At 40.5% G+C, this 24,421-nt stretch overlaps 1 protein-coding gene and 1 pseudogene across 1 annotated transcript in view; one reads left to right on the top strand and one right to left on the bottom strand.

Annotated features, from left to right (window-relative positions):
* LOC112812626 (peptidyl-prolyl cis-trans isomerase FKBP3-like) overlaps positions 1-24,421 on the top strand; it is an 82,135-nt pseudogene that overhangs the window by 26,742 nt on the left and 30,972 nt on the right.
* BEND2 (BEN domain containing 2) overlaps positions 10,378-24,421 on the bottom strand; it is a 132,074-nt gene continuing 118,030 nt past the window's right edge. Inside the window, exon 20 of the transcript XR_012381054.1 lies at positions 10,378-10,402. The gene's annotated coding sequence lies outside the window, so the exon portion shown is untranslated. The remainder of the gene's footprint in view (positions 10,403-24,421) is intronic.

Raw genomic sequence — 24,421 nt, 5'->3', positions numbered from 1 at the left:
CAGACACTCCCTTGGGGATGGTAATGCTCATGCTGTGTTTTCCTCCTCTTCAGCTGCAAGGCACCTGCCACACATGTTGTTGCAGCAACCCTTCAGAGAAGGAATGTTTCTACACTGCACTGTAGTTAAGCAGCCCTGAGAAATTCTGTTTAGGAGTTGAGCAGAGTTGTGAAGTTTCTCGCTCATGGTTCTCAGTCATCCTGGCTCCCTGAGCAGTCTATGATCCTCTCCCCTCTCTACTCTTGTCTGCTGCTAATGGGCTAGGGACAAGGGGGAGGCGAGTGAGGTACTCATTTCAGCTGTAAAATTTAAAGGATGTCAAAAAACTCAGTAATCAGGGCACCTGGTTGGTTCAGTCGCTGAAGCGTCTGCCTTCGGCTCAGGTCACGATCCCAGGGTCCTGGGATCAAGTCCCACACTGGGCTCCCTGCTCCGCAGGGAGCCTGCTTCTCCCTCTCCCACTCCCCCTGCTTGTGTTCCCTCTCACTATATCTGTGTGTGTCTCTCTCTAATAAATGAATAAAATCTTTTTTTAAAAAAACTCAGTAATAAAAATAAATATCCTCATGCAGTATTTTTCAAATTAAAATTAATGCAAAAATGTCTATTTAGGTCCTCTGCCATTTTTCATTGGATTATTTTATTTTGGTGTTGAGTTGTATGAGTTCTTAACATATTTTAGATATCAACCCATTATTCCATGCTCATGGACTGAAAACAAATATTGCTAAAATGTCTATGCTACCCAAACCAATCTACACATTTAATGCAATCCCTATCAAAATAACACTGACATTTTTCACAGAGTTTGAACAAACCTCAGCATCAGGGAAATCCAAATCAAAACCACAATGAGATACCACCTCACACCAGTCAGAATGGCTATAATGAACAAGTCAGGAAACGACAGATGTTGGCGGGGATGCAGAGAAAGGGGAACCCTCCTACACTGTTGGTGGGAATGCAAGCTGGTGCAGCCACTCCGGAAAAAAAGAAATTCCTCTTAAAAATAGAACTACCCCACGACCCAGCAATTGTACTACTAGGTATTTATCCAAAGGATACAAAAATAGTGATTCAAAGGGGCACCTGCACCCCAATGTTTATAGCAGCAAGGTCCACAATAGCCAAACTATGGAAAGAGCCCAGATGTCCACCGACAGAGGAATGGATAAAGAAGTAGCAGCATGTACACACACACACACACACACACACACACACACACACACACACACACACACACACACAATGGAATATTACTCAGCCACCAAAAAGAATGAAATCTTGCCATTTGCAACAATGTGGATGGAGCTAGAGAGTATTATGCTAAGTGAAATAAGTCAGAGAAAGACAAATACCATATGATTTCACTCATGTGGAATTTAAGAAACAAAACAGATGAAGAAAGGGGAAAGGAAGGAAAAATAAGATAAAAACAGACAGAGGCAAACCATAAGAGACTCTTAACTCTAGGAAACAAACTGAGGGTTGCAGGAGGGGAGGGGTCGGGGGAGGAAGAGATAACTGGGTGACAGACATTAAGGAGGGCACTTGATGAGCATTGGCTGTTACATGCAACTTATGAATCACTAAATTCTACCCCTGAAACATAATATATGTTAACGAAATTAAATTTAAATAAAAAACTTTTTAAATAATTATCAAGATATATCATTTGCAAATATTTTCCCCCCTTCAGTAGGTTGTTTTTTTGTTTTGTTGATGGTTTCCTTCACTGTAAAAACTTTTTGACTTGATGTAGTACCAATTATTAATTTTTGTTTTTGTTTCCCTAGCCTGAGGAGACAGATGCAGAAAAATATTGCTAAAGTTGATGTCCAAGAGATCACTCTCTATGTTATCTTTTAGGAGTTTTATGGTTTCAAGTCTTAAATTTAGGTCTTTTTTTTAAGATTTTTATTTATTTGAAAGAGCAAGTGAGCACAAGCGAGTGGGAGGTGCAGAGGGAGAGGGAGAAGTGGACTCCCTGCTGTGCAGAGAGTCCAATGCAGAGCTCGATCTCACAATCCTGAGATCATGACCTGAGCCAAAGGCAGCCACTTAACCAACTGAGCCACCCAGGAACCCCTTGATTACTACAGCTTTGTAATATTACCTTGAAATCTGGGATTGTGATACCTCCAGCTTTGTTCTTTCTCAAGATTGCTTTGGCTATTTGGGGTCTTTTTTGGTTCTATACAAATTTGAGGATTTTTTGGTTCTAGTTCTGTGAAACATACTATTGGTATTTTGATAGGGATTGCACTGAAACTCTAGAGTGCTCTAGGTAGTATAGACATTTTAACAATAGTAATTCATCCAATCCATGATCATGTTATATCTTTCCATTTGTTTGTGTCATCTATATTTCTTTCATCAGTGTCTTATAGTTTTCAGAGTATGAGTCTTTTACCTCTTTGGTTAAATTTACTCCTAGGGATGGGGTGGCTAGGTGATAGACACCGGGGAGGGTATGTGCTATGGTGAGCGCTGTGAATTGTGTAAGACTGTTGAATCACAGACCTGTATCTCTGAAACAAATAATACATTATATGTTAAAAAAAAGTAGAAGAAGAAGAAGACGACAGCAGGAGGGGAAGAATGAAAGGGGGGAAATCGGAGGGGGAAGACAAACCATGAGAGACTATGGACTCTGAAAAACAAACTGAGGGCTCTAGGGGTGGGGGGTGGGGGAATGGGTTAGCCTGGTGATGGGTATTAAAGAGGGCACGTATTGAATGGAGCACTGGGTGTTATATGCAAACAATGAATCATGGAACACTACATCAAAAACTAATGATGTAATGTATGGTGATTAACATAATAAAATTATTCCTAGGTATTTTATTCTTTTTGCTATTACTGTAAATGGGGTTGTTTTCTTAATTTTCCTTTCTTCTGTCCCCTTGGTGCTGTAGAGAAATGCAACAAATTTCTGTATATTGATTTTGCATCCTGTCACTTTAATGAATTCATTTATTAGTTCTAACAGATTTTTCGCAGAGTCTTTTAAGATTTTCTATATAGAGTATCATGTCATTTGCAAATAGCCAACAGACACATGAAAAGATGCTCAACATCTCTAATCATTATAGAAACGCAAACTGAAACTGAACCGCACAGCAGGCAGAATGGCTAGTATCAAAAAGACAAGAAATAATAAGTGTTGGTGAAGATGTGGAAGAAAGGAACCCTTGTGCACTGTTGGTAAGAATGTAAATTGGTGCAACCACTGTGGAAAACATTATGGAGGATCCTCAAAAAACTAAAAAGAGAAGTACCATATAATCCAGTAATACTACTTCTGGGTATTTACCCCCAAAATGAAAACACTAATTAGAAAAGATATATGGACCCCTGGAGGGAGGAGCAAGATGGCAGAGGTGTAGGAGACCTAAATTTCGTCTGGTCGCAAGAATTCAGCTGGATAGGGATCAAACCATTCTGAACACCTACAAACTCAACAGGAGATTGAAGAAAACAATAGCAGCAACTCTCTGAACAGAAAAGCAACCACTATGGAAGCAGGGACCCAACAAGCAACAGATCCGGGGAGACTCCCCTTCCATCCCTGGGAGGAGCAGAGCCAGAGCACACCACAGGAATCTGCTAGGTTTGGAGACTCCACACGGGGTCATGTGCCAGAGATAGAAACGCTCGGTCACAGGCCACATGAGCTTGGAGTGCGGCCGAAGACCGGGGAGACGGGAGTGACGGACTGCTTTTCTCTGGGGGCGCACTGAGGAGCAGGCCCCTGAGTTCTCCGCTCCTCCAGGGCGGAGATTGGGAGGCCACCATTTTCATTCTCTTCCTCCAAAGCTGTACGGACAAAAGCTCCCTAGAGCAAACCTGAGCAGATTACCTAGCCTGGCCCCTGACAAGGGCGGGGCAATTCCACCTCGGGCAAAGACATTTGAGAATCACTGCAACAGGCCCCTCCACCAGAAGATCAACAAGAACAGCCAGCCAAGACCAAGTTTACTGATCAATGAGAACCGCATGACTCCAGCACTAGGGGAATACAGCACAAAGAATTCATGGCTTTTTCCCCATGATTCTTTAGTCTTTCAAAGTTAATTTTTTAAATTTTCTTTATTTTTCTTTTTCCTTTTTTTTTTGAATTTTTCTTTTTCCCTTTTTCAACCAACGTCTTATCAATTCCTTTTCTTAAAATCTTTTTTTAAACGATTTTATTTATTTAATCATGAGAGACAGAGAGAAAGAGGCAGAGGCAGAGGCAGAGGGAGAAGCAGGTTCCCTGCAGAGGAGGGAGCGAGACGCGGGACTCAATCCCAGGACCCTGGGATCATGACCTGCACCGAAGGCAGATGCTTAACCAACTGAGCCACCCAGGTGCCCTAAAATCTTTTTTAATGTTCATTTTTAGAGTCATATTCTATCCCTTCATTGTAGGTAACCTTATTTTTTGTATATATATATAAGTTTTGCTCTCTTTAAAACTTTGGGATACAGTTTCTTCTAACAAACCAAAATATACCCTAAATCTCCAGTGTATGGCTTTGTTCTAGTCTCCTGCTGGATCACATTCTCTCCCATTTTTATTTTTTAAAAATTTTTCTTCTTTCTTTTTTCAACCAACTTATCTTATCAATTCCTTTTACAAAATCTTTTACAATTTTCATCTTTATAGTCATATCCCATCCATTCATTGTATTTACCCTTATTATTGTACATATGTAAGTTTTTCTTTCTTTAAAATTTTGGGAGGCAGTTTCTTCTAACAGACCAAAATACGCCCAAAATCTAGTGTGTGGCTCGGATCTATTCACCAGCCTGATCATATTCTTTTTTTTCTTCTATCCTTTTCTTTTCCCCTGGTTTTGGGTCTCTTCTGATTTGTTTACTGCATATTTTTCTGGGGTCGTTGTTACCCTGTTAGCATTTTGTTCTCTCATTCATCTATTCTCCTCTGGACAAAAGGACAACACGGAAAAAATCATCTCAACAAAAAGAACAAGAGGCAGTACCAACTGCCAGGGACCTAATCAATACGGACATTAGTAAGATGTCGGAACTAGAGTTCAGAATGACGATTATAAAAGATACTAGTGGGGCTTGAAAAAAGCATGGAAGATACTAAAGAATCCCTTTCTGGAGAACTAAAAGACCTAAAATCTAACCAAGGTGAAGTCAAAAGGGCTATTAATGAGGTGAAATAAAAAATGGAGGCTCTAACTGCTACGATAAATGAGGCAGAAGAGAGAATTAGTGATATAGAAGACCAAATGATGGAGAATAAAGAAGCTGAGAAAAAGAGAGAAAAACAACTACTGGATCATAAGGGCAGAATTCGAGAGATAAAACACAAAACAATATTAGAATAATTGGGATCCCAGAAGAAGAAGAAAGAGAGAGCGGGGCAGAAGGTATATGGAAGCAAATTATAACAGAGAACTTCCCTAATTTGGGGAAGGAAACAGGCATCAAAATCAAGGAGGCACAGAGAAACCCCCTCAAAATCAATAAAAATAGGTCAACACCCCGACATCTAATAGTAAAACTTACAAGTCTCAGAGACAAAGAGAAAATCCTGAAAGCAGCTGGGGACAAGAGGTCTGTAACCTACAACGGTAGAAACATTAGCTTGGCAGCAGACCTATCCACAGAGACCTGGCAGGCCAGAAAGGACTGGCATGATATATACAGAGCATTAAATGAGAAAAATATGCAGCCAAGAATACTATAGCCAGCTAGGCTGTCATTGAAAATAGAAGGAGAGATAAAAAGCTTCCAGGACAAACAAAAAGAATTTGCAAACACCAAACCAGCCCTACAAGAAATATTGAAAGGGGTCCTCTAAGCAAAGAGAGAGCCTAAAAGTAACATTGACCAGAAAGGAACATGGACAATATACAGTAACAGTCACCTTACAGGCAATACAATGGCACTAAATTCATATCTTTCAATACTTACCCTGAATGTAAATGGGCTAAATGCCCAAATCAAAAGACACAGGGTATCAAATTGGATAAAAAAAAAACAAGACCCATTGATATGCTGTCTGCAAGAGACTCATTTTAGACCCAGAGACACCTCCAGATTGAAAGTGAAGGGGTGAAAACAATTTACCATGCTAATGGACATCAAAAGAAAGCTGGGGTGGCAATCCTTATATCAGACAAATTAGATTTTAAACCAAAAAGTATAATAAGAGATGAGGAAGGACACTATATCCTACTAAAGGGTCTATCCAGCAAGAAGATCTAACAATTGTAAATATCTATGCCCCTAACATGGGAGCAGCCAATTATATAAACCAATTAATAACAAAGCAAAGAAACACATCGACAACAATACAATAATAGTAGGGGACTTTAACACACCTCTCAAGGAAATGGACAGATCATCTAAGCAAAAGATCAACAGGGAAATAAAGGCTTTAAATGACACATTGAACCAAATGGACTTCACAGATATATTCAGAACATTCCATCCCACAGCAACAGAATACACAATCTTCTCTAGTACCCATGGAACATTCTCCAGAATAGATCACATCCTGGGTCACAAATCAGGTCTCAACCGGTACCAAAAGACTGGGATCATTCCCTGCATATTTTCAGACCACAATGCTTTGAAACTAGAACTCAATCACAAGAGAAAAGTCCGAAAGAACTCAAATACATGGAGGCTAAAGAGCATCCTACTAAAGAATGAATGGGTCAACCAGGAAATTGAAGAATTAAAAAATTCATGGAAACAAATGAAAATGAAAACACGACTGTTCAAAAACTTTGGGATACAACAAAGGCCAGTCCTAAGACGAAAGTATATACCAATACAAGCCTTTCTCAAGAAACAAGAAAGGTCTCAAATACACAACCTAACCCTACACCTAAAGGAGCTGGAGAAAGAACAGCAAATAAAGCCTAAACCCAGCAGAAGAGAAATAATAAAGATCAGAGCAGAAATCAACAAAATAGAAACCAAAAGAACAGTAGAATAGATCAATGAAACTAGGAGCTGATTCTCTGAAATAAGATTGATAAACCCCTGGCCGGACTTATCAAAAAGAAAAGAGAAATGACCCAAATAAATAAAATCATGAATGAAAGAGGAGAGATGACAACCAACACCAAAGAAATACAAACAATTATAAGAACATATTAGGAGCAACTATATGCCAGCAAATTAGACAATCTAGAAGAAATGGATGCATGCCTAGAGAAGTATAAACTACCAAAACTGAACCAGGAAGAAATAGAAAACCTGAACAGACTCATAACCACTAAGGAAATTGAAGCAGTCCTCAAAAATATCTCAACAAACAAGAGCCCAGGGCCAGATGGTTTCCCAGGGGAATTCTACCAAACACTTAAAGAAGAATTAATACCTATTCATCTGAAACTGTTCCAAAAATTAGAAATGGAAGGAAAACTTCCAAACTCGTTTTATGAGGCCAGCATTACCTTGATCCCAAAATCAGACAAAGACCCCATCAAAAAGGACAATTACAGACCAATAACCTTGACGAACATGGATACAAAAATTCTCACCAAAATACTAGCCAATAGAATCCAAGAGTACATTAAAAGGATTATTCACCACGACAAAGTGGAATTTACTCCGGGGCTGCAAGGTTGGTTCAACATCCGCAAATCAATCAATGTGATACAGTACATTAATAAAAAAAGAACAAGAACCATATGATCCTCTCAATAGATGCAGAAAAAGCATTTGACAAAGTACTGCATCCTTTCTTGATTAAAACTCTTCACAGTGTAGGGATAGAGGGTAAATACCTCAATATCATAAAAGCCATCTATGAAAAACCCACAGCGAGTATCATTCTCAATGGGGAAAGCTAAGAGCTTTTCCCCTAATGTCAGGAACACGGCAGAGATGTCCACTATCACCACTGCTATTCAACATAGTGCTAGAAGTCCTGGCCTTAGCAATCAGACAACAAAAAGAAATCAAAGGCATCTGAATTGGCAAAGAAGTCAAACTCTCACTCTTTGCAGATGATATGATACTTTATGTGGAAAACCCAAAAAACTCCACCCCAAAACTGCTAGAACTCATACAGGAATTCAGTGAAGTCACGGGATATAGAATCAATCCACAGAAATCAGTGGCATTCCTATACAACAACAACAAGACAGAAGAAAGAGAAATTAAGGAGTTGATCCCATTTACAACTGCACCCACAACCATAAACCTAGAAATACACCTACCCAGAGAGGCAAAGAATCTGTACTCAGAAAACTATAGAACACTCATGCAAGAAATTGAGGAAGACACAAAGAAATGGAAAAATATTCCATGCTCATGGATTAGAAGAAAAAACATTGTTAAAATGTCTATGCTACCTAGAGCAACCTATACATTTAATGCAATCCCTATCAAAATACCATCAACTTTTTTCAAAGAAATGGAACAAATAATCCTAAAATTTGTATGGAACCAGAAAAGACCCCGAATAACCGGAGGAATGTTGTGAAAAAGAAAACCAAAGCTGGTGGCCACAAAATTCCGGACTTCAAGCTCTATTACAAAGCTGTCATCATCAAGACAGTATGGTCCTGGCACAAAAACAAGACACACAGAGCAATGGAACAGAATAGAGAGCCCAGAAATGGACCCTCAACTCTATGGTCAACTAATCTTCGACAAAGCAGCAAAGAATGTCCAATGGAAAAAAGACAGTCTCTTCTACAAATGGTGTTGGGAAAATTGGACAGCCACATGCAGAAGAATGAAACTAGACCATTTCCTTACACCACACACAAAAATAGACTCAAAATGGATGAAAGACCTAAATGTGAGAGAGGAATCCATCAAAATCCTTGAGGAGAACATAGGCAGCAACCTCTTCGACTTCAGCTGCAGCAACTTCTTCCTAGAAACATTGCCAAAGGCAAGGGAAGCAAGGGCAAAAATGAACTATTGGGACTTCATCAAGATAAGCTTTTGCACAGCAAAGGAAACAGTCAACAAAACCAGAAGACAACTGACAGAATGTGAGAAGGTATCTGAAAATGACATATAAGATAAAGGGTTAGTATCCAATATCTATAAAGAACTTACCAACTCAACACCCAAAGAACAAATGATCCAATCAAGAAATGGGCAGAAGACATGAACAGACATTTCTGCAAAAAAGACATACAAATGGCCAACAGACACATGAAAAAGTGTTCAACATCACTCGGTATCAGGGAAATAGAAATCAAAACCTCAATGAGAAACCACCTCATACAAGTCAGAATGGCTAAAATTAACAAGTGAGGAAATGACAGATGTTGGCGAGGATGTGGAGAAGGGGGAACCCTCCTACACTGTTGGTGGGAATGCAAGCTGGTGCAGCCACTCTGGAAAACAGTATGGAGGTTCCTCAAAAAGCTGAAAATAGAGGGGCACCTGGGTGGCTCCGTCATTAAGCGTCTGCCTTTGGCTCAGGTCATGATCCCAGGGTCCTGGGATCAAGCCCCGCATCGGGCTCTCTGCTCAGCAGGAAGCCTGCTACTCCCTCTCTCTCCGTCAAATAAATAAATAAAATCTTTTAAAAAAAAAGTTGAAAACAGAGCTACCCTATGACCCAGCAATTGCACTACTGGGTATTTACCCCAAAGATACAAATGTAGTGATCCGCAGGGGTACGTGCACCCCAATGTTTATAGCAGCAATGTCCAAAATAGCCAAACTATGGAAAGAGCCAAGATGTCCATCAACAGATGAATGGATAAAGAAGATGTGGTATATATATATACAATGGAATATTATGCAGCCATCAAAAAATGAAATCTTGCCTTTTGCAATGACATGGATAGAACTAGAGGGTATTATGCTAAGCAAAATAAGTCAATTAGAGAAAGACAAGTATCATATGATCTCACTGATATCAAGAAGTTGAGAAACAAGACAGAGGATCATAGAGGAAGGGAGGAGAAAATGAAACAAGATGAAACCAGAGAGGGAGACAAACCATAAGAGACTCTTAATCTCAGGAAGCAAACTGAGGGTTGCTGGAGTGGTGGGGGGTGGGATGGATGGGGTGGCTGGGTGATGGACATTGGGGAGGGTATGTGCTATGGTGAGCACTGTGAACTCTGTAAGACTGATGAACCACAGACCTGTACCTCTGAAACAAATACATTATATGTTTAAAAAAAGATACATGTACCCCTCCATTAATCATAGCATTATTTACAATTGCCAATATATGGAAGCAACCTAAGTGTCTACTGACAGATGAATGGAAAAAGATGTGTGTGTACACACACACACACACACACACACACACACACTGGAATATTACTCAGCCATAAAAAAGAATGAAATCTTGCCATTCGTGACAACATGGATGGACCTAGAGGGTATTAAGCTAAGTGAAATAAAATCAAACAGGGCTGCCTGGGTGGCTCAGTTGGTTAAGCATCTGACTCTTGATTTTGGCTCAGGTAATGATCTCAGGGTTGTGAAATCAAGCCCCATGTCGGACTCTGCACTGGGTGAAGAGTCTGCTTAAGATTCTCTCTCTCTCCCTTTCCCTCTGCCCCTCTGCCCCCCGCTTGCACAACACACTCTCTAAAAAAATAAAAATAAATCAGACGCAGAAGACAAATACCATATGATTCCACTTATATGTGGGCAGAGGGGTGGGGGGATAAGAAAAATAGGTGAAGGAGAGTAAGAGGTATAAATTTCCAGTTATAAAATAAGTCATGTGGATGAAAAGTATGGCATAGGGAATATGGTCAATAATACTGTAATAATTTTGTATGATGACAGATGGTAACCACACTTATGTGGTTACACTATGAAAAGCATTTCATAATGCTTACCACAATTGTCAAATCACTATGTTGTATACCTGAAACTGATATGTCAACTATACCTCAATTTTTAAAAATAAAATTTAAAAAGTAATTTAAAAAAAATAATGCAAAAATTCATGATGAAGATAATATCAAATGTTTAAATGGTAACAGGATCCGCCAAGGCTGGGATTAGGGCAAGGTCAGGGAGGTGGGTCATACAAATACTAGGATGGTACTTCCCCTTCTCTTTGCCTCAAGTATCTCTCAGCATCCTCAGACAATGGGGCCAATTTCCTATTGCTTTCCTAAGTGCTCAATTTATATTGCTGAGTAAATGAATAAATGAATGAGCAAACAAATTAAAAAGTCCTTTCTGACTGGTTCTTTAGTATTTAGTCTCAAATTTGATTTTAATTAAAAGCAGTAATATACTGGTTTGACACAATTATAGTCAAAATCCCATTAGAACTTTAACTTGACAAATTGATTCTAGCATTTACAGTGAAGAATAAGTAGATGAGAATAGTGAACAAGAACATGAATGAAAGAGGCCTTTTTACAGTCCAGCAGCCCTCAGCCACCCCCACACAGTCGTGCCCCCGCAGCAGCACTCCAGGGTAGGGCAAATCATACTGTGAGGGATCCCCGACAGATCTTTTTAACCCCTCACTCCTACCCCTAGACCACCCCCCCATCCCCAGGTCCTGGCTACCTTGCACCCACCTCTCTTCTACCAGCATATACTGGTGCACTCCATTTCTACCTCTTGACCATCTCTGGCTGCCCCCACTGAGTGGACTCAAAACCCAAGCTGAAGGTGGCACTCTTGCTTGGTGTAACTCTATCACTCATGCTTTTCTCCACCTTTAATGTCCTATTCTCAGCCTCATCTCTCTCTCTCAGTCACACACACACACACACACACACACACACACACACACACACACACTCCCTTCTTTCTTGGCCCATCTGTCCCAGACAGTCTACGTGTTCTTCTTTCTCCCTTTTCCATCACCCATGATGCATTTGCATTCACAAACATGCATTTGCCAAATTCTTCACTGCAGGGCGCTCTTTCTGCAGAGGGAAGCCTGGGATGGAGGGCCTGAGGCTGAGAATGGCTACAAGCTTAATGAACTACACTGTCTGCAGATGTGGGGGAGGTTGTGGAGAGCAAAAGCCACATCAGATGGCTGGTTGGTGGGACTTTCTCAGCAGCTGAGGGTCATACACAACCTTGCGTTGTGTCAGTGGGTTGATGCTACATGGCCTCAGTGATGCTAAGTGTCAAAGGATTTGAGCAACGGAAAAGGGGCTGTAGGAATCTACCCAGGAGAACTTTAAGATTGGAAATTCGGTACCACTTCTGTCAGTGGAAGGCCATGTCCCAGTGTCCTGATGTCACAGCACACCCTCATTTCCTCTAGCACCAGAGGTAGAAATGGGACAGGAGACAAAGAGCTAGACTCCCTTCTCTAGAATGATGTCTCAGTCCATTCGAGCTGCTATAACAAAACACCATAGGCTTATAAACAACAGAAATGTATTTGTCACAGTTCTAGAGGCTCTAAGTCCAAGATCAAGGTGCCAGCAGATTCGGAGTCTGGTGAGAACCAGCTCCCTGATTCGTACATGGCTGTCTCCTCACTATGTCCTCATATGGCAGAAGAGGTGAGGGAACTCTCTGTTGTTTCTTTTATAAGGCCACTAATCCCATTCATGAGGGCTCCCCCCTCATGACTTAAGTACCTCCAAAGGTCCTACCTTCTAATACCATCACTTTGAGGGTTGGGTTTCAACATATGGATTTGGGGGAGACACAGACATTCAGACCATAGCAAGTAGGTAGGTACTCATTTCCTTCCTTTCTTCCCTTGAAGAAGCTTGTCCTTTAGGGATGACCTCTGGCTTTCAGCTTTTTGGCCTTTGAAACTGTACTCTGTAATCTGGCTTCTCTCCAGAAAGTAGTTCTGGCCCAGAGATACAAAAGTTCATGGTTACAGCTTGGGCCTTCCTTGACATCAGTGACTGTGACCCTGGGAATGAGGCCCTGTGTCAATGTCTGGGCCCAAGCCTCTGCCATGCTGCTTCCTTTCAACTCCCCTTCACCCTCCACCCATTCTTCCCCCCATTCATCTTCTCCTAGTACCAGACTCTGGGACAGAGCCTTGAGGAATCTGGGTACCTTCCTGCATCACCCACAGCCAAGGCAACATTTATGAAAGGAAAGCTGATCCAAGAATAACTGCTAGTTAACATATTACTGTGATTACTGAAGTAGTTCTGTACTTTCTGGGAAGAAAATAGCAACTAGCCTGTTAAATGGGTCTTCTTGGTCTGATAGGATACATCTTCCAAAATCTTCCTTTCCTCCAAAGACAACTGAAACTCTAGAACCAAGAATTTTCTGACCCCTCTGCTACTCCTTCCCTGTTCCATCAAAGCGTCCCCATCATGCGTTCACATCATCAGGATTTTCACAGTGCCTTACCAGCTAATTAATAAAGCAGTGATTTTCCATCTGATCTGTCTAAAGATTTAATATGACTTTCTTGCCTATAAAATGTTTACATTATTTTAAAAATCCATTATGTTTCAATAGTTGTGAAAAAATGGTGCCACAATTAACATGCAGGTGAATGTTGCCAAACTTTGGAATAAAGTGTCTCCTGTTGTCTCTGAAAGTATTTTTGAGCTTCTTGTGAATGAGCCCTTGGTCAGAAAGAGAATGCCTAGTGAAAATCTTAAAAAACCTCTAAGCCTGCATACATCTGCTCATATGCTCCTCACATGTCCAGGGGAGGCACAGAGCCAAGCCTGGATGCTAGGCACTCAAGAGCCTGTCAGAAAGTTACAGGAGAACACCACGAAGTAAGACATCATGTTATAGGAAGTCGCTGAATTTTTTCACCTTGGAGTTCTTTTCTGTATTTCCCTGCAGAGGACTCTCGTCTGGATAGCCAGGGGCACCCACGTTGCCTCGAGGATTATTGGAAGCAGAATGCAGAGAGGATGTTCAGATTTTACTGTCCAAAATAAGACCTTAAAGCCCACAAGAGGAAAAAAAAAATACAATCATTTTGAAGGTGAGAGCAGGACTGATTAAGAGAAAAAAATCCTGATAAAAAGAGCAGTTTTGTCACTGTGGTACAGTCTATCCCATCGTGATGAATAAAACCCCTGGTGATAGAGAGCAAAGAGCCTAATGGAAACAGACGGCAAATGTCAAAAAATGTGGACTAAAAAAACGTGTTCTCCAAAGTGATGACGTATGTTTTCTAAGTTTGAGGTTTTTCAAGTATCTCAATTTATGAAGCTTCACACAGAGGAACTTGACCAACAAAAAGGAGAAAGAATGTCCTTCCTTTCGGGCTTTTTTTTTTTTTCCTGTGTAGCTGAAGATTTATCTGTCATTTTTCATTTAACATTCCTTCATATGATTTAAGTAAAAGGCAGGTGCTATTCCAAAACACAAAATCAAATAAGCCAAAGCATAAAAAGAGTTCTTCCTTTTTTTCTTAAGCAATTTTATATTAGATGGAAATAAATTCTTAAAACCCTGAAGCTATCCTGTGCATATCATAAGTCTACCCTCTTTTTCTTCTAGAATGAATTTTCCTTGCGTCGTGTCTATTCATACAAAAACACTATAGTAGACCATATATAGTTTTCCTGATCAAATGTGCATGGATTATAGAATGTGCCAGCTATGGAATGCACTTTGTGTGAACTTTAAACTCATTTCAGTCCCCAGTTTTATCAGTTTTTTTCTCCACATAATTTTCTCTAAGTTTCTACTCTGTCCAGGGAACAACTGGGAAGGAAATGTGCAGGTAAAATTAAAACCTGCCATTTCCCACATAAAATATGTAAATAGTACAATGCAATTTGGCATTTTTAAAGGCAGCAACTTCAAATTCTCTTAAGTAGTCTAAGAAAAAAACAAGGATTAATTTAACCCTGTGACCTCCAACCCTTCACATTCCACAGAATTTTTATTCTAATTAATGGGAAGGCTTAAACATCTGGATGTTTGGCCTCCCTCTAACATCTGCCATTCAGTTGACTTAGTTTATTATCTGCATATGGCTGAATGAGTCCCTTAATCTCATTCTTCAACTTCCATGAAACGCAACCAAAATAAAAAATCTCTTCTGGCTCCTGCCTTGGAAAAGAATGTACTGGTCAACATTATCAGAATTAGACTATGGGGAAGTACGGTGCATACTGCCTTATAGCTACCTACCAACACTCAGGTGTCTAAATGAGATGCTGGAGCCTTACAGAGACTCCAAAGAACTGAGGACTGTTGAAGGACTTGATTTTACTGATATGTTTTTTTGAAATTGTAATTATTTATAATACACAGTTTTACAGTAGTGGGAATAAATGCACATTGTTAATTGATATACATAAACACTGATGCCTGCCCCTACATTTCCTCAACTCTTCTAAACTTCTGGAGTTGCCTTTTTTTGTTTTAATTTAAATTCAATTTTGTTAGGATATAGTGTATTATTAGTTTCAGGGGTAGAATTCAGTGATTCTTAAGTTGCATATAACACCCAGTGCTCATTACGTCATGTGCCCTCCTTAACGCCCATCATCCAGTTACCCCCTCACCCCACCCCTCCCCTCCTGCAACCCTCAGTTTGTTTCCTAGAGTTAAGAGTCTCTTATGGTTTGCCTCCCTCTGTTTTTATCTTATTTTTCCTTCCCTTCCCCTTTCTTCATCTGTTTTGTTTCTTAAATTCCACATATGAGTAAAATCATATGGTATTTGTCTTTCTCTTATTTCACTTAGCATAGTACACTCTAGCTCCATCCACATTGTTGCAAATGGCAAGATGTCATTCTTTTTGATGGCTGAGTAATATTTCATTATATGGACTAGTCCATTCTTCTTTATCCATTCATCTATTGATAGACATCTGGGCTCTTTCCATAGTGGACCTTGCTGCTATAAACATTGGGGTGCAGGCGCCCCTTCGGATCACTACATTTGCATCCTTTGGATAAATACCTAGTAGTACAATTGCTGGATCATAGGGCAGTTCTATTTTTAGCTTTTTGAGGAACCTCCATACTGTTTTCCAGAGTGGCTGCACCAGCTTGAATTCCCACCAGCAGTGTAGGAGGGTTCCCCTTTCTCCACATCCTCTCCAATATCTGTTGTTTCCTGAGTTGTTCATTATAGCCATTCTGACTGGTGTGAGGTGGTATCTCATTGTGGTTTTGATTTGTATTTCCCTGAGGCTGAGTGATGTTGAGCATTTTTTCATGTGTGTGATAGCCATCTGTACATCTTTTTTAGGGAAATGTCTGTTCATGTCTTCTGCCCATTTCTTGATTGGATTTTTTGGTTTTTTTGGGTGTTGAGTTTGATAAATTCTTTATGGATTTTGGATACCAGCCCTTTATCTGATATGTCATTTGCATATATCTTCTCCCATTCCATAGGTTGCCTTTTAGTTTTGTTGACTGTTTCCTTTGCTGTGCAAAAGCCTTTATCCTGATGAAGTCCCAATAGTTCATGTTTGCTTTTGTTTCCCTTGCCTTTGGAGATGTGTCTAGCAAGAAGTTGCTGTGGCCAAGATCAAAGAGGTTGTTGCCTGTGTTCTCCTCTAGGATTTTGATGGATCCCTGTCTCACATTTAGGTCTTTCAACCATTTTGAATTTATTTTTGTGTATGGTGTAATAAAGTGGTCCAGTTTCATTCTTCTGCGTGTGGCTGTCCAATATTCCCAGCACGATTTGTTGAAGAGACTTTTTTTTATTGGATATTTTTCCTGCTTTGTTGAAGATTAGTTGACGATAGAGTTGAGGGTCAATTTCTGGGTTCTCTGTTCTGTTCCACGGATCTATGTGTCTGTTTTTGTGCCAGGACCATACTGTCTTGATGATTACACTTTGTAATAGAGCTTGAAGTCCAGAATTGTGATGCCTCCAGCTTTGGTTTTCTTTTTCAACATTACTTTGGCTATTTGGGATCTCTTCTGGTTCCATACAAATTTTAGAATTGTTTGTTCCAGCTCTGTGAAAAATGCTGGTGTTATTTTGATAGGGATTGCACTGAATGTGTAGATTGGTTTGGGTAGCATAGATATTTTAACAATATTTGTTCTTCCAATCCATGAGCATGGGATGTTTTTCCATTTCTTTGTGTCTTCCTCAATTGCTTTCCTGTGTTCTATAGTTTTCAGAGTACACATCTTTTACCTCCTTGGTTAGGTTTACTCCTAGGCATCTTATGGTTTTTGGTGCAGTTGTAAATGGGATTGATTCCTTGATTTCTCTTTCTGCTGCTTCATTGTTGGTATATAGATATGCAACAGACTTCTGTGCATTGATTTTATATCCTGTGACTTCGCTGAATTCTGGCATCAGTTCTAGCAATTTCGGCAGCTGGGGGGAAATCTTTCAGGTTTCCTACATAAGGTATCATGTCATCTGTGAAGAGTGAAAGTCTCACTCCTTCTTTGCCAATTTGGATGCCTTTTATTTCTTTTTGTTGTCTGATTGCTGAGACTAGGACTTCCAGTACTATGTTGAACAACAGTTGGAGTTGCAGTACTTTTTAGTATCAAATGTTCTGAGCCCCTGAACTAGTCAGGTTAAGCTAGGCCATGCTGCAGTAATTAATTCCAAATTCTAACATATATTACTTCTCACACAAAATCCAGCATGGGTGTTATAGTTGACAGGCTCTCCCAAGTGGCTTTACTTCAAGCAGGGGTCCAGACTCTTAACTTATAAGCCCATCCTTCCCTACCTGCTTGGGATTCTCTGAATTTGGTTAGCTGATGAATAAAGTGACTGAATACAGATGATCACATGGTATGATTTAGGGGCCAGACTTAGAAGTGATGGACAGCACCTCCACCCACATTCAGTTAACCAGAACTGATTACATGGCCCCACCTAGAGATGAGAAAGTTGAGAAATGCAGTTAATTGAGTGCCCACGAAGAGCAAATGGGTCAGATGAGCCTCTAGCCAATCTCTGTCAGAGCCCCATGCCACCCACCAAGAGAAACACAGTGCTTTCTCCCACCAAAATACATCATTAAATATCATTATATGTAGTATTCTACATAGTGTTATAGCAATGATTCACAAATGAGGGTGATCTGACTTCTCTCCAGAAAAAAACCTAGCAGTTTTGGTTGTCACAAGTTGAGGGTGGCAAACTTCTGGTTTCTGTCCAGCATGTAAGGATCTTGGAAGTCACTACTCCCATCCTCACAATAAGAAAAAAGCTGAAGAAACTGACAATCAACAACTTCTCTTAGGTCCATCCAAAACTCGAGGTCACAGTGCAAACCCCAAAATTTAGAAAGACAAACTGACAGATACAAAGAATCACGGCTTACTATCAGGAGCAGAAACCACTACTGGAACCAGTACCAGTGAAGAAAAACATACATTTTAATTGATAAAATGCTGGTGGCAAAGTATGGACAAGGCTGTGAAAATTAAAATGGCAGGGGGGCCCAGCCCTAAGGTGAGCCCACAGTTTTGTGAGTTTTACCTTCAGGAGCCCTATCAGGTTCTCACAGTTAAGACTGGGCGGGGGTGGGGGGTGGGGTGGGAATCTCCACTTGCTTCTAGCAGGGGGAGGGGAAAAGTCGTCAATTTAAAATATGCCCAGAGCATTGTTTTTAACAAGGCCTACCCTCAAGAAAAACTATTTTGCTAGAGCATAACCAATTGGAGTTTTACTAGAGCCTATGTGACCTGGGAAAAGTGAAATACCCAACTTCAGCCCCATCTACCCTTCCTGTCTCACCTAAGGGTGGGGAGGGATGCAAAGCACTTATGGAGGTCACAGCCCAGGGGCAGAGGCTCACTAAAAGACCAAGACCTAATCATAGGATTAGAAAATGTGTCTCACCCCCAACACCTCACCACCACATCAGTAGGGTTCTTGTATAATAACAGAGGAATACAAGTGAGAGACTTGTACATCTCAGAGCTTATTTAACAAGTCTCTAGGGAAACCCAAAGGCAACAGCGGTACAAAAATAAGGACAACAGAGAAAATTTTAGCCTTTTCACCTACAGCTACAGCAGGCAGGAAACATAGTCTAACTCCTAGCCAGATAAAACATAAAACCTCCCACTAGTGCCCTACTTACCTCAGGTCCTTTTGCCCATTATATCATGTCTGGCTTCCTTCAAAAAAAAATTACAAGGCATACCAAAAGGAAAAAATCACAGTCTGAAGAGACAAACCAAGCATCAGAACCAGACTCACACAGATATGGTAGAGATTTTGTAATTATTAGACTGAGAATTTAAAGCTACTATAATTAATATACCAAGAGCTCTAATGGAAACAGTAGACAACATAAAGAAGCAGACAGATAATATAAGTAGAAACACGGAAATTCTAAGAGTCAAAAGGAGACGCTGGAGATAAAAACACTAAAAGAAATGAAGAATGCTTTTGATGGGCTCAGCAACAGGTTAGACGTGGCTGAAGAAGGAATCAGTGAGCTTGAAGATATGTCAACAGAAACTTCTAAAACTGAAATGCAAAGACAAAAAAAAAATGAAAAGACAGAACAGAACTATGGGATAATTACAGAAGTGTCACATATACATACTGGAATACCAGAAGGAGAAGAAAGAGAGGAAGGAACAAAAGAAATATCTGAAATAATAATGATTAAGTATTTTCTAAAATTAATAACAGACACCAAACCACAGATCCAAGCATTCAGAGAACACCAAGCAAAATAAGTATTTAAACTTCAGAAAATCAAAGACAAAGAAAAATATTGAAAGAAGACAAAGAAATAAAAACACCTTACTTACAGAGAAGCCGAGATAAGAACTACATCTGACTTTTCTTCAGAAATCATGCAAGTAAGAAGAAAGTGAAGTGAAATATTTATCATGTTGAAAGAAAAAACCCACCAAGATTTCTGTATCCAACAAAATCATCCTTCAAGAGTGAAGGAGAAATACAGGCTTTCTCAGACAAACAAAATTAAGGGAATTTGTTGCCAATAGACCTGTCTTGCAAGAATTGTTAAAAGAAGCTCTTCAAAGAGAAGGAAAATGATACAGGTCAGAAAGTCAGATCTACATAAGGAAAGGAAGGATGCTAGAGAAGGAATAAAGGAGAAGAAGGGAAAAATGAAGGGATGGGATATCGGAGGGGGAGACGAACCGTGAGAGACTATGGACTCCGAGAAACAAACTGAGGGTGTTAGAGGCGCGGGGGGTGGGCGGATGGGTTAGCCTGATGATGGGTATTAAGGAGGGCATGTACTGCATGGAGCACTGGGTGTTATACGCAAACAATGAATCATGGAACACTACATCAAAAACTAATGATGTAATGTATGGTGACTAACATAATAAAATAAATTTAAATTTAAAAAATAAATAGAACTTTTTATATTGAAAAAATAAATAAAAGTAAAATAAAACCTTTTATTTTTCTAATTCTTAATTGACCTAACAGATAACACTTTGTTCAAAATAATAATAGCAGGGGCGCCTGGGTGCCTCAATTATTAAGCATCTGTCTTCAGCTCGGGTCATGATCCCAGGGTCCTGGGATTGAGCCCCACATCGGGCTCCCTGCTCGGCGGGAAACCTACTTCTCTCTCTCCCACTCCCCCTGCTTGCATTCCCTCTCTCACTGTCTCTCTCTCTCTCTCTGTCAAATAAATAAATAAAATCTTTAAAAAAAATAATAGCAACAACATATTCAGCAAATATAGCTTATGGATACGTGAAATAAATGAGAGCTGTGCTGTAAGGGATTAGGCAGATGAAATGGGATGACTCTGCTATAAGGTACTCACACTACCCATGAAGCACTACAGTGTTATTTGAAAGTGGACTAGAAATAGTTATAAATGTATACTGAAAGCTCTAGAGCAGCCACTAAATAAAAGTTATTTAAAACATTATAACTGATATGTTAGGAGAGGAGAGAAAATAGAATCATATAAAATGCTCAGTTAAGGGGCGCCTGGGTGGCTCAGTCGTTAAGCGTCTGCCTTCGGCTCAGGTCATGATCCCAGGGTCCTGGGATCGAGCCCCGCACCGGGCTCCCTGCTCTGCGGGAAGCCTGCTTCTCCCTCTCCCACTCCCGCTGCTTGTGTTCCTTCTCTCACTGTGTCTCTCTGTCAAATAAATAAATAAAATCTTTAAAAAAAAATGCTCAGTTAAAATCAGAGAAGACAGAAAAAAAGTGGAAGACCAAGCAAATAAAGAACAAGGGCAGTGAATAGAAAACAGTAACAACTAGAGGTATGCTACTGGCATCTAATAAGAGATCAGAGATGCTACTAAACATCCTAAAATGCACAGGACAAGCCCCCACAACAAAGAATCATTCAATCCAAAATGTCAATAGTGAAAAGTTGAGACATTCTGTATTATAACAATTCCTCATCTACCCTATGAATTACATACCTGAAAATTTGCTTAGTAAATGTGGCAGAGATAGCTAATTATACAATAAAAATCATACATTCCCTTCCATGGTATAGAACTGTTGCTAAGAAATGGCTTCTCAGCCAGGTACTATATTTCCAGCATCTAAGGTGGAGCAATATAGGTAGTTTGTGACAAAGGAAGGTGAGCAAAACGATGTGTGCCCCTTCTGAACCCAGGGGATTAGGAAGCAGGTGTGCCTTCCCTACTTTCTTTTCTTCCACTTGGCTACTAGCTAAATGCAAAGGATTGAACAGTGAAGTCTGATGCCCTGGGCACAGCAAAGACACAAGATGCAAGGAGCCTGGGTCCCTGAATGACTGCATGGAACACTCTGCTGACCAGGAACTGTCCCTTGAATAGTTACGAAGGCAAGAACAAATTCTATTGTGTTAAGCCACTAAAACTGGGGGCCATACTTGTTATAGCACCTAGAGTCTCCCTAGCTAATACAGCAAAAGTTCTGTTTTGTTTTTGTTTTTGAGAAGGAGAGAGAGGGGAGGGAATGGCAGAGCAAGAGTGAGAATCCTAAGCAGGTTCCAAGCCCAGCGTGGAGCCCAATGCAGGGCTTGATCTCACAACCCTGAGATCATGACCTGACCCAAAATCAAGATTTGGACAATTAACCGGCTGAGCCACCCAGGCGCCCCCAGCAAAAGTTTTAAAAGGCTTTCTTCCAAAAGCATCCTGAATCACCAACATTAAAAACTTACCACTGAGGTAACACATCTTTTGAATCTGTTCTTCAACTGTTCTAAGACACTGCAGATTCTGTCATGAGGGCTAGGTTATGAAGATGCCACAACTCAAAGTTTACAAGTGAGTTTTTGTTATCTTGAAATAATGACTTTTGCATGTCATTCTACTTTACCCTACTCCCCCTGACCCAGTTTAGTGAGATGTACGGTATCATTTTCTTCTAACAGTCCCTAACTAAATTGCCTGGGGACTCCAGGTCAATCCAGCTTCCAGCCCTTCCACAAAGAGAACTGTAGGTACCATCTCACTTGCTAGTAGAAAACCAATTCTGTTTCTGTTCACTAGAAAACACTGAGTCCAGTAGAGTCTGGTCAGTCCTTGTTAATACTCTGCATATTAAAAGAAGTGACCCCTTATCTATATCTAAACACACCCCACCTAAGGCTATAGTGAACTGTGATAGACAAATACATATAAGAATCTGGTATGTAACAAAGGTCATCACACTAATCAGTGGTGAAATAAAGGGTTATTAAATAAACTATCCCAGGTCAACTGGTTGACTAAATCAGAAAAAAAAAAAGCCCCAAAGTTAAATTCTTATCTCCCCTCATACCACAAAATAATTTAATGGGTTAATGATTAAAAGAGAAACACTAATTTTAAAACAAATGTTTAAATCATACCGATATGGTAACAACTTTTCTAAGTATAAAAGCAGAGAAAAAAAATACTTGCAGGGAAGATAGTGGAGTAGGAGGACCCTAAACTCACCCTGTCCCATGGATACAACTAGATAGACTCATATCCGTGTAAACAACCCAAAGACTAGCAGAACAAACTCACAACTAAATGTACAGAAGAGGCCACATCTAAAAGTGCAAGAAGGGTAGAGATGTGGTGGGGAGCTAAATTCCATGGGACTGGCTACTGGAGGGAGGGAGCCCCAGGCATGGAGAGCAGTGAGAAACAGACTATCACACCAGGGAGCCTGCATGGGGAAAATAAATCCCCATGGCATTTGGCTTTGAAAAATCAGACAGGCCAAATTTTGTGAGTTCTTACAACCAGTGGGACTTAAAGCCTAAAACTTTCAAAATTAGCAGGCTCAGCTCTTTGAGAGCCCAGAGGTCAATAGGAAGCTGAGTCCCTGCCTTTAAAGAAACAGCACAACAAACAGCCTGTGGAAATACAGCAGAGAAGCAGCAGTTTGAAAAACACCTGCGGCATGTGGGAGAGTTATTTACTTATCTAGAATTCTCTGAGGGACTTCTCCAGGAAAAAAGTTGCTGCTAGGCACCATTTCCTTCCCCCACCCCCCAGCAAAAAACACATCACCACTTGCAGGAAACAGCCTGGAACCAGCGTGCACTACCTAACTTGCTTACACTGCACTGCGCCCCGCCCCCTCCCACCTCAGTCCCAGCACTGTGGGTACTCTCCCCCAGAAGACTGTTGCAAACCTTACCAACACTGTGTCTCCCCACTGTGTGCCCTGCAGGGCCTTAGTCCCAGCAGAAGCGGCTGGTCACCTCTTTCAGAGGACACTCACACATTGTTAAAACTGCACCCCCACCCCACCCCACTACTTTGCAGAGCAGCCCCATCCAGCCCTGGTTTCCACAGCAGCTGTGCATCCTGGGGTGGGGGAAGAAGGCTGGCACACAAAGCTTGCAAGGCTGCACCCCCACCCATGTGCACTTTGCAGAGTGGCCTCAGCCAGCCCTGGTTTCAGCAGCAGCTTTTTGTCCCCTGTGGGAGAGGACCAGCACCTTGTTAAAAGTGCGTGCCCTGCCCAATACTTTCAAGAGCAAGAGACAGAGCTGACTTTCCTAACAGAGTAACAGACAAAGAGAGGGTGTTAGACAAAATGAGGACACAGAGGAATATGTTCCAAATGAAACAATAGGACAAACAGTAGAGCAAGAGACCTAAGCTGAACAGAAATAAGTAATAGGCTGATAGACAATTAAAGTAAGGATCATAAAGATACTCACTGGACTTGAGAAAAACGTGGAGTACATCAGTGAGACCTTTAACACCGAGATATAAAAGAACCAGTCAGAGATGAAGAACACAATAATTGAAATTAAAAATACACCAGATGGAATAAACAGCAGGCTAGAAGAAGCAGAAGAATGAATCAGCAACATGGAGGACAGAGTAATGGAAAGTAATCAACCTGAGCAGGTGAAAGAAAAAAAATTATGCCAAATGAGAACAGACTTAGGAAACTCAGTGACTCCAAAAGCATAATAACATTTTCATTATAGGGATCGTAGAAGCAGGAGAGAGAAAAGGGGGCAGAAATGCATTTGAAGAAATAATAGCCGAAAGCTTCCTAAAGGTGGGAAAAGAAAAAGAAATTAGATCCAAAAGGCACCGAAAACTCCCAACAAATTCAGCCCAAGGAGGTCCAAACCAAGACACATAGTAATTAAAATGTCAAAGAAGAGTAATAAATAAAGAATTTTAAGAGG

The sequence above is a fragment of the Callorhinus ursinus genome, unplaced genomic scaffold (assembly GCF_003265705.2).
Source record: "Callorhinus ursinus isolate GAN/ISIS: 27379988/994484 unplaced genomic scaffold, GSC_fseal_2.0 scaffold16, whole genome shotgun sequence".
Lineage (NCBI taxonomy): Eukaryota > Metazoa > Chordata > Mammalia > Carnivora > Otariidae > Callorhinus > Callorhinus ursinus.
The sequence above is the reverse complement of the archived record's forward strand: the minus strand, read 5'-3'. Positions and strand labels throughout refer to the sequence as shown.